This window comes from Eutrema salsugineum, unplaced genomic scaffold (genome assembly GCF_000478725.1).
Source record: "Eutrema salsugineum unplaced genomic scaffold, Eutsalg1_0 scaffold_1, whole genome shotgun sequence".
Taxonomy (NCBI): Eukaryota; Viridiplantae; Streptophyta; class Magnoliopsida; order Brassicales; family Brassicaceae; genus Eutrema; species Eutrema salsugineum.
In genome coordinates, this window is record NW_006256909.1 from 18,302,191 (window position 1) to 18,314,235 (window position 12,045).

General features: G+C 38.5%; 1 non-coding gene across 1 annotated transcript; it reads right to left on the reverse strand.

Moving 5' to 3' along the window:
- Positions 1-5,145: 5,145 nt before the first annotated feature.
- LOC112082561 lies at positions 5,146-5,252 on the reverse strand. Its single transcript, XR_002897228.1, has one exon. It is a non-coding gene; the product is annotated as a small nucleolar RNA R71 (small nucleolar RNA).
- Between the last annotated feature and the right edge of the window lie 6,793 nt (positions 5,253-12,045).

A 12,045-nucleotide genomic window follows, 5' to 3' on the forward strand; every position in this document is an offset into this window, starting at 1 on the left:
CCACTTTCACCACCACCACCACTTTTTTCAAATTAGTTTTGGATCCCTAGCATCCAAGTTTGATCAAGCAACACCACCACAACCACATCACAATCCATCACCAACACCAGGTAAGTTTTCTTTTCCTTAATCTTTTTAATCTTTACATACTCTATTTCTCATCCTTGCCTGATTTATTTCACACTGGGGGCAGTGTGATTTAAGTCTGGGGGAGGATTTCATCCCTTTCTAACCATATTTTCTTGCATGAGCCATTGCATTCTGCATTTTCTTTAAAGTTTTTCATATTTTTCGATTTTGTAAAACCTTTTCAAAGTCTTTTGAGTTTCAAAAAAGTGTTTTCAAAGGTCAAAAAATTTTTGAGGGAATAATGACAAAATCGATGATGATAACCAACCTGTTTGCTTCTACACCAATCACTCATAAAAGCTCTTTCAAAGTTTAGTACTAGACTAGGCGGTAGCTAGAGTACTTACACTACAAAATCACACCAGAAGACTTCTATTCATGAAGATCTTTTCTGACAGGATATATTAGCTCATTTTACTTGAACTTAATCTTGACATCTAATTTTCTCATCAATGGTTTTAAGAAGGCATCATGATATACATCTAGGACATCTTTTCCTTATTGATACCACTATTTGTTGTCCTAGATGGCCAGTTCATCTTTAGCTGGTACCACAACCGTAACCCAAACCTTCATGTTCAAACCTCATGCATTCTCTCTTAAGTTTGATTGACAGATATGTGCAAAAACGCCGGAGAGGGAGGAACAACATAGTTTTCAGTCACTCAAGAGAAAGACTGAAAGAGACCAGAAGGGAGTGTGCCAGAAATCTTATGATGCCTCAGAAAAACTCATTTTTAAAGGTAATTTTCGTGCTCCCTAAGACTCCAAGTCAAAAGGCAGTTTCCCCTTTCTAAAAAAAAATGTAAAAAGAGAAAAAGAAAGAAAGGAAAGGAAACTAAAAGCCCAAAGAATCTTAGAAGCCGAAATCACTTGAGCCAATGCAACGGGTATTCACTTATGAGTTATGGATTCACAACCTGGACAAAAATCCAAGTCTGGGGGAAATATAAGGAGAACCTGAAGAAAGGAGATCAGAAATCTTGAAGCAAGAATAATGTGACTGAAACTGTGGGGGCATTTACAGTTCCATCCTCTCTTGCTGTTTTGCATAATGTCCTGTCTCTCCAGAAAAAGGTAACCTTAAACACATCAGCCTTACCATTAAAAACCCTTTTGATAACTAATCTTGAATGCCTTGTTTAATATCCTTTTTATGAGAACCACTGAAACCTTTAATGAATGTTAAGAGCTAGTTGACTGGAAGTTAGTTCTAAGTGTGTGGATTTTCGCGTGATGGATTAACAGACTAGTTATGTTTGTATTTTGGTGAGAATTTTCTAGACTTGATCTGATTGATGCATTGTCCATAATTAAGGTCTAGAAGTATAATTGCTGATATTTTGAGTTCCCTCTCATTTTTGTTGAATGGTATTTTTCCAGATTTGATATTGTTTTGTTTGATGACAAACAAAGTCTTAAGTCTGGGGGAGTTGATAACACCTGATTTTGACCACTTTTCACCATTGATTTCAAATGTTTTTTCAAAGGTTTTATACTTAGTTTTAGGAATTTTTATTATGATTTCCATGTATTTGTAGTTTCAAGGCTCTTTCAGGAAACTTAGGGAATATGATGGCAAAATGGAATAAATTCACATTTTTAGCTCAGAGTTAGACCGTAAGAAGTTCAGCCTCAAATGAAGACTTTCTCACCGTCCGATCCAGCTCAAATTTGGAGACAATCAAGAGGAGACAATCAGATTTCCATAGCACTTTACATCACAAAGATCCAATGGTGAAATAAAAAGATACATGGAGAACAAGTTGACCCAGTTCACCAGTCCCGGAAGACTCTCACCCGCGGGAAACACATGTTTTACCTGCCCTGAAAGACTCTCACCCCCGGTGGACCTTAGGACGAGCCACAAGGCCCAACATCAAAGCCCACTTTGCTATTCCTCTTCAGAGAAACCCTAAATGATACCTGGAAGACCTTAGGACCTATAAATACATTGTTTAGCAGTCCTAAACGGGTGTGTGCTCTTGTAATGAGATTTTGAGCCACCAAACTTTGTTTTTCTAGGGTTAGGCGATGGAGATGGGGATTCTTCCCCAGATCCATTGTTCTAACTCCTTTTTATCTTATTAACTTTTCTGTTTCATTCTTTTGCATACTTCTATGTCTTTCATCATTCATTGCATCATGTAGATTAGTCCTAGAGAGTCAAGTTGTTTGAAGATATCGACACGCATATATATCAATTAGGATTTCTATTGTTCTTAGCCATATTCTGGATCTCATCTCTTCTAAGTTATTCGTAAAGCATGAGAGTAGATTCATGACCTATTCACTGAGCCTAGGATCGATCAGAGCCACGGGAGTGCTGTATCAGATCATCCAAACCTAGCTTTAGAAGAACATAGTCGATATAGGAGTCGAAAGCTTCTTATAGAGAAGATGTGAGCAGACGAATTCAATGTTCAATGCATGATCTTAAGTTTAGCATGAGAGCGAGAGTTAATTGCTAGATCTAAGAGATTAGTTGATTAAGGTGACGACAGTTGGTTAATCATACATATGTCTATTGAAGTTCAATGCAGATTCCCAGAAACAGATGAAGATAAATCGCCCGGAAGCTAATTGGAAATGCCACCATACATCGATTAGAGTAAACCGGAGAAGTCTAAATCACCACCTATGAGTTTAAGAGTCTTTAGATTGAGTCGATATGCTTTAGATGTTCTTTTAACAATTCATCATGCATTGCATTTCTTGTGTATATTAGATTAGGTTTAGTTTAGGATCTTTACCAAAACTCCAAAACTTTTATTGGTTTATGAGTTTGCTTACTTCCCCGTTTATTGTTTCTTGCAGATTAGACATCCTCCTTGTGGATCGACACCCTAAATCCTACAACGTACATCTGTGCACTTGCAGACACTAGGGTTTTATAAATTTAAAACTTAAGGAGGACCAACGGGCTTCTTAAAAAACAGCCCTAGGCCCGCAAGCTCATCATAATCCAAAGGTTAGATCTCTAGATATCATCAATGCACTGAAGGCCGATCAACACAGTCCGGGAAGGTGAAGTAGTTCTCACCCGCAGCCAAGGTACTCTACATCCCGGCTCAGCCACTCTCACCCACGGTGGACCTAATTCCAACCCTCAGAAGTCCAGCCAAGGCCCAAGTCACTTCCTGGACACATTTTACAAACCCTAGATGCCTAGAGGAGGAGAAACACTATAAATACATTGTCTTTAGGTCTTTTGTAACCAAGCCTCTTTCATGCTTTAGAGAGAGTACTTCATTTTAGTTTAGGTTTTACTTTTATGCATTTGTAGAAGGCTTTTTTTGCCATACTTGTCTTCAATAAGATAAGTTTTTCTTCATCTTCTTTCTTTTTACTTTACTTCTTTTATTTCTAAACCAATGATGATGTCAAGCTCAGCTATGTCTGAGTAGTTACCTTGTTGGGTAAAAGGGCCATCGAAAAGGATCCCATGATCGATGACATCTAGGATTTTAGGTTCAAGGATTTTGATTTTTACATGACTCTCACATTCATCTTGTTCTTAATGCTGTATGCTGGAGTAGCTAACTAGTATCGGATCTAAGGTTTAATCAGAGCCACGAGAGTGATGTATTAGATTGCATGAACCGGATCTTATGGATGTGGCCATCGTATGAGACAAAAGCTACATACGGAGGGGACATGAGCCAAAATGAATTCAATTATTAATGCATGTCTCTCTCACGGCGAGAGACGAAAGCTACTTGTCGTGTTGGAGTGATTAGATGATTGGGGGGACAAGAGTTGACTAATCTTATAAGTGATTATTCTAGTTCCAGAGTCATAGAAAATCCTTATCTAATTCCTATTGTCATAGATCATGAACGCCAGAGATAAATCCTAAGCCCAGCGCCGTTTTCCCATTTATTTCAAACCGATTTCTTTTCAAGCTCTTATTTTCTGTTTAGTTTATTAAACTAGTGACAACCAAAACCCCCTTTAATCTGATGAGGTCTACAATTGTTCTTGGTATCAGTTAGGAGTCCTCAACACACAATTCTCTGTGGATTCGATCCCTAAGTACTACTGCGTTTGCTGTGCACTTGCAGCTTTGTTTAGGGTAAAACTTGTAGTTACCCACTGCACCCAAATCAAGTTTTTGGTGCTGTTGCCGGGGATTTGTTTGCTGTTTGATTGATTCCTTAATCTTATTTCAATTCTAGACCACAAGGTTTTTGAGTTTTGTTTATGTTACTTCTCTTATATTTGCTTTCTTTGCTCTCAGGTGCATGAACACTAGGAGAAATCCTGCCAATACTGTACCTCCCCTAGACGAGATTGACAAATACGAAAGAGAACTCTGGAGACGCAGAACAACGCTCAAGATGGCCAATCCAAACACCCATCAGGAAAACCCTTTACACCATCATCAATATGATCACGATGGAGATGATGACCGTGATTCTACACACGGAGATGACCGAGAGGCTGCTCATGGAGCAGATGATCAGGCACTGCTCGATCGAGAGGGAAATCAACTCCCTAGACATGCTGCTCAAAACGCTGAAAATCAAAGAAGACAAGACCAGGCCGATCCTGAAGATCAAAGGAATGATGAAAACATTGATCCTCCTAATGGAAGAGAAGCAAATCAACCTATACAACTTGTCAACCCTGCGAGAAAACCAGCCCGCAATAGGCTTATTGCTTACTTTGATGCACCTCACTAACACTTTCAAAACAGATCAGCCATTCAAGTTCCTCCACCAGCAAGGGGTGACTTTGAGATTAAAACTCAAATTGTTACCTTGGTAAAGCAAAATCAGTTCCATGGAGTCTTACAGAACATCCTATGGATCATATAGATATTTTTGGAGAAATCTGCAGCATAGTAAGAACCACTCCAGGTTCTACAGATTATGTGAAGTGTAAGCTTTTCCCTTTCTCTTTAAGAGAATAAGCTTTTAAATGGTTGAATCTATGCCATCTGATTCTATTACTTTATGGGAAGAATGCAAGTCTGCTTTTCTGAACCATTTCTACACCAAGTCAAGATTGAACCTGCTGAGAAACAAGATCCAAAGTTTCCAACAAGGCCCCTTAGAGTCATTCTTCGAGGCTTGGGAACGATTTAAGGAGTATGAGAGAGACTACACTCATCATGGTTTCTCTGGATCAAACTTGCTAAGCACCTTCTACAGAAGACTTAAACAGAAGTATCAACTATCTCTTGCCACTGCCAGAAATGGAGATTTCGGTTCAAAGACTGTAACTCAAGGAAGAGGACTCATCAAAATCTCGTTATAGCCAACAGCAACAACAACCCTGGATATGACAGATCAAAGAAGACCATCATTAGTCATGAATCAAGGGAGATTGCTGAGCTAAAAATCATGGTAAGTCAACTTCTTAAATCTCAAAATAAGAATATACATGCTTGTGAGACTGCTGCAGGTAATGTAGATTATGGAAGCTATGAGGAAGATGGCACATATGCTCAAAAGAGGATATAAATTTCGTTGGAGCACAAGGATCATACTAAAACAGATTCGGTCCGGGCTTCAGCAATAACTTCAGAAATGCCAACTTCAACAACCTCTCATACCATAATCAGGGAGCAGAGAATCCCCAGAACCAGCCTTATCTGCAGCAGCAAAGAAGTTTTCCGAACAAGTTTCAGATTGGAAAATATGGAGGAGGAAACTTTCAACAAAGGCCATCCTTCAACCTTCAACATGCTCAGAACAGCTCTTTAGAAGCAACCACCTCTCAACTGAGTAATTAGATGATGAAAGTTGAACAAAATGTCCAGCAACTATCGCATGGCATTGAGAAATCAACCAGAGAGATGAACATAAAGTTTGAATGTATGTACAATGATTTGAATGGAAAGATTGAATCTTTTTCAACCCATGTAAATAAATTGGAACTACAAGTAGGCCAAACTGCAGATTCAATGAAGAAGCAACCAGGAGCTTTTCTAGGAAGAGTAGAAGACAATCCAAAGAAGTTCTGCAATGCCATCTCTACAATACCAGAACCTGTCGCAGAGCCTAAAGAGAAATTTGTCTCTGATCCGAATATGAAGGATCCCAAAACCGAGAACAAGGGAGATCTGAACACACTTATTGAGGTACCAAAACGATTCCCTTTCCAAAGACTCAAAAATTTAAGGATCCATGGCGTTTTTCTTTCACTTGTTCAATTACTAGAATTGAATTTTCAGATTGTTTATGTGATTCTGGTGCTAATGTAAACATCATGTCAAATTCTATTGCTGAGAGACTTGGTATAGGGACAATTATTCCATCTCCAGTAAGGATAGTCTTCGGTGATATATCTCAAAAGAAAACAGAAGGAATGGTTCAAAACCTTCAACTGGTTATTGGAGATAAGATCATTCAAACCGACTTCCAAGTGTTGGAGATGGATTAAGACAAGGACAGTCCATTTATCTTTGGCCGACCATTTTTAGCTATTATAGGTGCTATTATTGACCATGCAAATCGCTGTTTAGTTTTCTTAAGTGTGGACAGGAAAAAGTTCTATAGAACTACACCAGATGAAGCTCCAATTCGAAGGGATAAGCCCAAGGAGAGAGCTTTGGAAAACAAGAAGCCTGGAAAAAAAAGGAGCTAAAGCATTTGCAACAAAGCAATTTGCAAAGATCAAGATAGTGGTGCCATCAGACATCAGCAAGGTAAAGGAAAACAACCTCAAAGGAATTGTAGAGAAAACAAAACATATTTTCAAAAATGCAGAGATCTTTAAGAAAGGAAAAGAGATTGTGTTTCAACTCAAAAGGACTTTAAGGACTTCCAATTTGGGAGATCCTTCTTCTTCTCAATCCTAATTTCACCAAGAGTCTAGCTAAAAGACTTTAAATAAAAGTGTTTGATGGGAGACAACCTATTTGGTATGTTTTTATTTCTTTTATTTCATTCTTTTTCTATTGATATTTTCTTTTTATTGTATTTCAGCTTCTATAAAACCCAGAGAAAAGCCAAAAACATTCAAAAAACTATAAAAACACAAAAAGATAGGAGGAAGTACTAGGAGGAATCGGAAGAAGGAAGAAAAAAGAGGAGAATGGCTGAATCCACCCACCGCGGCTGCGACAAGCTCAGCCACGGCCGAGCGAGCCTCCATTCACTGTGGTCGAGGCTTCTCAGCCGCAGGGAAACCATACTCCACCGCGGCCGCGACAATGCCACCCGCGGCCGAGCCTCTTTTCTCTCTTCCCGACTTGTTTCCCATTTTTCCTGCAAACTTGAACTTAAACAATGCCGATTTAATCCAGAACTAAACTGAGATATTCCGGGAATTGATTTTTCATGGACCACACGCCAGGTAAGTCCTTTGAAAAATAATTTTTTCTAGGAAAAAACTTTTTTAAAAGAGAAAAAGGGATTTTAAAGATCATAAAGACTTTTCTCTTCATTTTCTCCAACAAGCTTGTAGATTTTGAGAAAAGGCCAGTTTTTAAATCTGCTGATTCACACTCTAATTTTTGGACCCATCCCATTCTTTTTCAAAAGAGATTCCAAATCTGTCATTATCTTACACTTTCCTCAAGTTATGGATCCAAATTTTTTATTTTTCATATGAACTCAATTTTAGGGTTTCTTTAGATTCAGTGGAAATTCACCTTAAAATGATTAGAGATAGTTCTTGAACTTAAAAATATACTTCTGGATAGTTCAATTCATCTTTCAACACCTAGAATCTATGAACTTGAGATTTTTAGAATCTGAGATCTGGAACACTTGAAAAAGTCGAATAGGGTGAAAACTTTTGTCTAGCTTTGTTAAATCTAAAGTGATTAGTGCCTATTGATAGGTAACCTACTTAAATTCATATGAATGAGCATCAACCACATCAAATTTTTAAAATTCATATGAAGAACATCATAACCCCGAAATTAGTCATGAACTTCCTGATTAGACTTAAGCAATGCAATTACAGCTTGTTTGCCTTTTGAATATGTTTTTAGATGATGTATAAGCATCATTGTTCATAAGAATTTATTCAAATTGCAATCTTATTCACTTGGTTTCTCGGGAATTTGATTTTATTTTGCAGACTATGGATCTTTCCCGAGCTCGTCTCATTCGCACCAAGAGGAGTCCACATGTGAAAAAACCTCATTCGCAGGAGACATTGGATGCTTTGAGTGAAAGAAGCTTGCGCAATAGAGTTTCTCTGGCCAGCTTCATCTCTGCACAAAGGAAGATCATCGCAGAACATGAAGGAAGGACCTCTACATCTCGCCAAGCAGCATCACCACCTCGCAGCATCACTTCTTTGTCCATGACCAGAATGAAGTTTGTTGGGCAGGCTCTTGATCCAAGCATAAACTACTCGGAGCAGCTTGAGAAGCTCAAGATCAAGTCTACACCAGCAATTGATTGCCCCACACTAGAGGTGCTTGGAATCAGAGAAGATGTGGTATGGTATCTTGATTCTCTTGGGATCAGATCCTTTATGGAGCAAAGTTTCCCAACCTATAAGAACTACACAAGAGAGTTTCTGGCTTCAGTCACCTTGTGCTGCAAGAAGAGAGCCAATCCAAGAACCCTAGATGTTACACTTTCCTTCTCTATTAAGGGACATCTTTATTCACTAACCATTTTGGAGATGTGTGAAGCTTTAAAGCTCCCATACAATGATGAGATGACTTTGGAGAAAGATCCAGAAGAAGATTTGGAGAGTGATGGATCAAGGAGTGTACGACAAAGGAAGATCCAAGGCCTCTATTCTCACTCACCCAGTAGTGTGGTTTCTTCATAAGTTGCTGGCACACAGCATTTTCTCTTGGAGCAATCAAGCGAATGTTCTCAAGCCAGAGCTAGTCACTCTTCAGCTTCCATTCGCAGATCACCCTTGTTTCCCCTGTTTTGCATTCATCATTGGCAAGAACATGGTAAAATTCAAGCATGAAGTTCTCAAATCTGATTGCTAGGACCCCTCACCAGCCTTTGGAAGCATCATCACTGCCATCATGCTTGCATCAGGAGTTGATCTATCAGCTGAAACCTCTCTTCACGAAGATTGGTTCGACCTATCTCAGTTCTCCAGAGACAGAACCATATCCAGGACAATGATGGACCTTATTGGATTTGTGCCTACAAGTTCTGCACTGATACATCTGAGTTCAGAGTTTTTTTACCATCAGACTCAGTCCCTAGACTCAGAGATGACGCAAACACTAGATGGAGACCAGGTACACAAGATTTCTTACCATCTATTCCACTTATTCCATTTACTGTGAGTCAGTTCCTGGCTGCGAAAGCCAACAGGGATGCAGCTGAGACTCGCAGAAGACTCCAGCCTGCACCAATGCCCATTAGATATAGATCATCTTGCCCTAGTGCATCCACCAGGAGTGATGCAGATTTCACATCATTGGAGAGGAAGATAGAGCAGCAGGAGAGATTTAACAGGCACATGAAGCAATTCCTAAAGAAGAACCAGTTCGATGATGATTCCTCTGCCACAGAGACTGATAGCAGCCGAGAGACATAGGCCTGCATCCATTCATCACCTCGCCATCACCACGGTTCTAGTACCAATTTTATTTTCTTTATTTCATTTTCTTTTATTTTATACTTTATTGCTTCTATTCATCATCTTCTCACCAATTTTTACACACTAAGGACAGTGTGATTTAAGTCTGGGGGAGGATGTCTATCCGTAATGATTTATTTTTCTTGGTTCTTATCCTTTTATGCGAATTTTTCTTAAATTTTTTTTTGTTACTAAGACCTTTACTATTTTTCAGGAATGTTTGGCAAAAACCTATGATGATTATGACCTGTATGCTTCTAGATTATACATGATAGCTCTTTTTGTGTTTAGTACTAGACTAGGTGGTAGCTAGAATGCTTGCACTACGAAATCCCACCAGGAAACTTCTATTCATGGAGATTCTTTCTGACAGGATATACTAGCTCATTTTACTTGAACTTAATATTAACATTTAATTTTCTCATCACTGATTTTAGACAGGCATCATGATATACATCTAGGACATCTTTTCCTGCATTTTTACCACTCTTTGTTGTCCTAGATGGCCAGTTCATCTTTAGCTGGTACCATGCCCTTAACCAAAACTCTTTTGTTTGAACCTCATGCATTCTCTCTTTAGTTTTTATCGGCTGGTATGTGCGAAAACGCCGGAGAGGGAGGATCAACACAGTTTTCAGTCACTCGGAAGAAGGACTGAATAGGATTGGGAAGGAAGAGTATCAAGCTTAATGGTGCCTAAGAAAGCTCATTCTTAATGGTAAATTCCGTGCTCTCTAAGACTCTAAATTTCAAGGTGTTTTCCCTTTCAAAAAAAAAAAGAGAGTATAAACTGAACAAAATAAAAAGAAAGTAAACAAAAGTTTCAAGACTCTTAGAGGGTCGAAATTATTGGAAGCAAGATGTTACAAGTATTCATCTATGGAGTTATGGGTTTTTACAACCTAGACAAGAATCTAAGTCTAGGGGAAATATGAGGAAAACCTGAAGAAGGAGACCAAATATTTTATGGCAAGAAGAAAGTGACCGGGAACTGTGAACATCAACACCTCCATCCTCTCTGCTGTTTTGAATAATATCCTGCTTCTTCAGAAATAAAGGTAACCCTAAACACATCAAACCTCACCCATAAAAGCCTTTTGAATACCTAGCCTTGAATGCTTTGTTTATTATTCTTTTGATGAGAATCACTGGAACTTCTAATGAATGATAAGAGCTAGTTGACTGAAAGTCAGGTCTAAGTGTGTAGATTTTCGCATGACGGATTGACGGACTAGTTATGCTTGTGTTTTGGTGAGAATTTTCTAGGCACACTCGATTAGAGCATGATGATTGATTTTAGTCTAGAAGTATGGTCACTGAGATTTTGTTAGTTTTGTGAGTTTCAAACCTCTTTTCTATGATTAGATATTTGTTTTGTTTGAGGACAAACAAAAGTCTAAGGCTGGGAGATTTGATAACATCGGATTTTTACCATTTTTATGGATCACTTTTAGTATCTTATGCAGGTTTCTTCACTCAGTTTTCAATTTTTTATAAGTGATTTTCATGTTTTGATGTTTCAAAAAAAAATCAGGATACTTTGACTTTTTGAGTGCATTTTGGAGCAAAAGTACATTTTTTGATAAATTCAGGTCGTCCGAGATTTGGCAACCAATAAAGTTCTCACCGTCTGATCATCCCCAAATTTGTAGATATTATATAGAAGACAAGCATCTTTCTATTGCACTTGGAATCAATGTAATCCAATGGTTAGATCTCCAGATATCATCAATGCACTGAAAGCCGATCAACACAATTCGTGAAGGTGAAGCACCCGCGGCCAAGGTATTCTACACTGCGGCTCAGCCACTCTCACCCGCGGTGGACTTCATTCCGACGCCCTAGAAGTCCAGCCAAGGCCCAAGTCACTTCCTGGACTCATTTTACAAACCCTAGACGCCTATAGGAGGAGAAACACTATAAATACATTGTCTTTAGGTATTTTGTAACCAAGCCTCTTTCATGCTTTAGAGAGAGTACTTCATTTTAGTTTTAGGTTTTACTTTTATGTATTAGTAGAAGGCTTTTCTCGCCATACTTTTCTTCTTTAAGAGAAGCTTTTCTTCATCTTCTTTCTTTTTACTTTACTGCTTTTGTTTTTAAACCAATGATAATGTCAAAAGCTCAGCTATGTCTGAGTAGTTACCTTGTTGGGTAAAAGGGTCATCAAAAAGAACCCCATGATCGATGACATCTAGGTTTTAGGTTAATTTTTTTTTTGATTTTTACATGACTCTCCCATTCATCATATTCTTAATGCTGTATGTTGGAGTAGCTAACCAGTATCCGATCTAAGGTTGAATCAGAGCCATATGAGTGATGTATCAGATTGCATGAACTGGATCTTATGGACATGGCTGTCGTATGAGACGAAATCTACCTATGGAGGGGACG